General features: G+C 35.8%; 1 pseudogene; it reads right to left on the bottom strand.

Moving 5' to 3' along the window:
* Nucleotides 1-2,513: 2,513 nt before the first annotated feature.
* LOC102833658 lies at nt 2,514-3,266 on the bottom strand (annotated as a pseudogene).
* Nucleotides 3,267-4,506: the final 1,240 nt, after the last annotated feature.

The raw sequence follows: 4,506 nt of genomic DNA, 5'->3' as shown, positions 1-4,506 counted from the left end.
TGGCAGGATTGTCAAGAAGCTAGGAGAGAGGCATGGAACAGAGACCTCAGATCAAGAAAGGGAGAAAGAATCAGGACTTGCAAAAACAATACAGTGGGAAGATAGTGGTTTTATTCTAGATATGCAACTAACCACCTGTGTGATTCTGTTTGTGTCTCAATGAACTTGAGTCTTCTCTGGTATCACTATGAGGAAATGTAACCAAATAATCTATAATCTCTTTTGAGCCTTAACACAGAATGACTGCATGGATCACTGGATGCTCCTATCCTGGGCAAGGCCTTAGTTTTTCTGGTATTTCTTCTGTCACTACCATGGTACTAAATGTTATGGGAAAGATGGACAAATGAGGAGTGGCATTTGTGGAATATAAAGAAATGCTCATCTGTCATCAATGCATTAATATAAAATGACAAACTCCTTTCAGCTCCCCCCATGCTCAATAAAAATAAAATACTCAGTAAATCTATTCACATAACCAAATTCTTACTAAAAGCAATTTATTGTCCATGTTACAGAATGTGTTTTAATACCATTGATAGAAAGTATAATAATTCTAAGAAAAATACAAGACAATATGTAAACCAACCATCAAAAATATCTCCAGGAAATATGAGTTGCAAATCCCTGAAGTATCAAACAGAGTTAATGGGATATATGGATATAATTGCTGGTGTATCCGTGCCTTAAACATTTCCTATTTTCTATTACATTTTCCACTGAATGGGTTTGTTACATGATTTCTTTGAATGTGCAGGGTTTGAGTGAACCAGGTCTACTGAAGTAACAGTGTCAACCCAAGGACCTTCCCAGTCTTTGTACTTAGTATTTAACAAATTTATATATATAGATAGTTACCAAATTGTACATCATATAAAATGTATTGACTTCATTTTCCTTTTTCTGAACTGAAAATTCAAGACAACATTTTTTGGTTTAAATGATATATTGGCATTCTTTAGTGTTTGATATGTTTTTTCTCATGCTTAAAATTTTGTATTTATTTTAAGCCACATTTTCGTATGATTCTTGTAAACAGAGTATGATTTTAGTTTGCTCCATGGTTCAGTACTAGCTTGCCTTTAACTTCTCTTCATTTATTGCCTATTGGTATGTTTTCACTAATTCTTCCTAATTCTATTATTATTTTGATTCATTTTTTTCTCATTGTATGTCTTTGTTTTTCTCTTCTCTTTTTTCATTCTTCTGTCTTTTACTATGTTGTTGTTGTTGTTGTTAAGTGCCGTTGAGTCGGTTCTGACCCATAGCGACCCTGTACAGGGTTTCCGAGGGTGTAAATCCTTACGGGAGTAGAAAGCCTCATCTTTCTCCCGCGGAGCAGCTGGTAGTAGGCAACCTTTTTTTATTGTTACTTTTTGTTAATTTAAAAATTATTTTCTATTTTTATAGTTTCAAATTTTTCTGGTTTGTAACTTTGAATTTGAAAAAAGCTTGATCCTATATTTTTCATAATTGTATATTGTTGTAGTTGTTATGTGCTGTGGAGTCTGTTCTGACTCATAGCGACCCTGTACAGGGTTTCTGAGGCTGTAATCTTTACAGGAGCGGAAAGCCTCATCTTTCTCCTGTGGAACAGCTGGTAGTTTCAAACTGCTGAACTTAAGGTTCGCAGCCCGATTCGTAACCACTATGCTACCTATGCTACCAGAGCATAGGTAAACATAAAATAGTATTTCTTGGTTACTCAACTAAAAAATACACATAATGTAAAGTCAGTGTCTATGTTGGCCATAAATTGTAATTGCTTTTTATCTTCATAGTTCTTAGAATTAGTTCAATCTTTTTTCCAGATTCCAGTAACAGGTTGGCTTTTTGTCTTAATTTTCAGCATTATTAAGGGTCTTCAACTTTTTGAATTTTCTTAGCTATTTCCTTTAGAAGTGGAACAAGGTTGATTCATGCACTGCCAGTCAGGTACCATTTTTCTAAATTTGCTCCTATAAAAGTTTCTAAATGGTTGTTGGCAAAGCTTAGAAAAAGAGATTGATTTTTTTTTCTTATGTATATTGTGTTTAGCTAATTTACTGAACTGCATTATTAATTCAAATGGGTTTTCAATCGATTTTCTATCATTTGTATTATACGATTATATTGTTAGTAAATAATGAAAATTTTGCATTTTCCAGAATTAGTGCTCCTAAATTTCCTTTTCTGATCAGTTCTAGTTAATGGAATTTAGTAATGACCACTAGCTATATAATAATAAAAGTGACTATTCAGATTTTGGCAAGAATCTGTATATACAGTTCATGTTGTTGTTGTTAAGTGTCGTCAAGTCAGTTCTGACTCATAGGGACCCTGTATAGAATTTACAAGGAGTGACTGTTGAGTTTGAACCACCAGCCTGCAGTTGGCAGAGAAGTGCTTACCTTATGGCACCATACCATGGCTACCCTATTTAACCCTTTACCCTCAGATTGGATATTCACATTCTAGTCTTTTGGTTCCTTTCTCCTCCATTGTTTCCTAAAGTTGTTAAACTGACTTTGAGGTCATATTTCTAAACTCTTTTGGTTTGTATTAATCAGATTATAAATTTGTCTGGCACTCTATTCTGGTCCTTCTGTCGATTACTTAGCTAGTGAAGCTGAAGTTGTATTTTCATTGATTTTCTTTTGCTCCAACTCAACCTTCCATAGAGGTTTCCATGATAATGTTACTGAGGTCTTATAAGATGTAGGGATGTGGAAAATATTCTTGATTAAAACATTGATATTATTTGCTATCCTCAATGCAATCACTTTAATTTTGTTCGTGTCTGTCTTTAAAGCCCCACCTGTTTTCCCCTGGAGAGCCAAATGAAGTTGTCTGATATAAACTTACAAGCCCCAAGTAAAGCAGTGCAGTCTGGTTCTGAAATCTTTGAGCTTTTCTGCATTTAGTTTGGCTGTTTAGAAACATGGAAGTTTTCAGCTCAATTGGTGAAAGCTATACTCTGTTAGCGTAGTGGTTACAAATTGGGCTGTGAACCTCAAGGTCAGCAGTTCGAAACTACCAGCTGCTTCATGAGAGAAAGATGAGGCTTTCTGCTACTGTAAAGATTTACAGCCTTTGAAACCCTGTTCAGGGTTGCTATGGATTGGAACTGACTCAATGGCACTTAACAACAATACAATAAACATTTCACATAACTGCAGTTTAGTTTCTTCATTTCCAGCATTCTCCCCATTTCTGCTTCTTCTGGCAGGAAAAGCATGCACTCCTATAACTTATTGAATTGTTTCCTTAAATTTGTTTTTAGATTGCTATATCACCACAAATGATGTCAAGCAATTAAAGAGCTGCTTCAATTTGCCTCTGGAGAAAACCTTCCTTGAGTGGTAGACACATTAACCTAGCTTTTGCAGACAGATGAGTCTATAGAATTTAACTTAGTGAGAAATGCCCTGTTAAGTATATTTAAGATGGATATAAAAGGGAATTTAGGAGACTTATTTAGACAAATACTTTTAGAGGACATTATTAGAGAACTAGCAATTAAATTCCTGTCTATAAAACTTAAGACTTTACTCGATGAAGTCTTGGAGTCCTGGTGTAGCTCTGTGGGTTAATGCACTTGACTGAAAAGTCAGCTTGGACTCCAAGGCTGGTGGTTCAAGATCACTAGTTGTTCCTGTTGCTATGGGTCAGAACTGACTTGATGGCACTTAACAACAACAAGATGAAGTCTTAACAAAGGTCCTAGAAGATGTAACAGGTGAAGACTTTGTTCTGTTCATGAAGACACTATCTACGTTTAAAAGCTCACAGACAGTGAGTAGAAGACAGCAACTAGTAGAGTTGGTGGCTGGAGCAGACTGACCTGGAACAGACCTGAAGTCCTTCAGATCATGATGGCATTCACAGATTCCTATAGTACACTGAGCAGGCAGGTGCCCCTTTTCTCTAAAAATGCTCATTCCATAAGATTTGTGACTTATTCTGTGAGCATGTTCTTCCCAACCTCAGTTTCTTGATTATTGCAGTGGAGGGCCTTGATATCCTAGAGGAAAATATGAGTCCTGGTGAAAATATGAGTCTTAGGATAAGCACTGGACTGGTAACCACCAAGTCGGCACTTCAAAATCACCAGCTGCTATCAGAAACCCTAAACAGGATTGCTATTAGATGGAACTGACTTGAAGGCACACAACAAAAACATCAAAATAGCCTTCAGGGCAAGTAGATTTGACAGAGATTGGGCAACATGAAGAAATCATAGTTGGGAAGACTCGACTGAATAACACATCATATTCTTAATCATTGTCTTGAACTTAACATATTTTTGCTACTCTTTGGAATGCCCAGGATGTCCCTTTAAAATAACTGCCGCCTTCAGTTAAAAACTTAATGTTCATAGCATTTAAGCCCCCATCCCTCAGATAGTTCTAAGCTGGCTCTCATATACTGTTAAGATTCAGTAGAAAATTAAAGCCAAGTTATGATTTCTTGCAATTAAAACCGAATCACTTTTAGTGGAAAAAAAAAAAGACAAAATAATACTTT

The sequence above is a fragment of the Chrysochloris asiatica genome, unplaced genomic scaffold (genome assembly GCF_000296735.1).
Source record: "Chrysochloris asiatica unplaced genomic scaffold, ChrAsi1.0 scaffold03071, whole genome shotgun sequence".
Taxonomy (NCBI): Eukaryota; Metazoa; Chordata; class Mammalia; order Afrosoricida; family Chrysochloridae; genus Chrysochloris; species Chrysochloris asiatica.
Note: the sequence above shows the minus strand (reverse complement) of the source record. Positions and strands in the feature narration are given on the sequence as shown.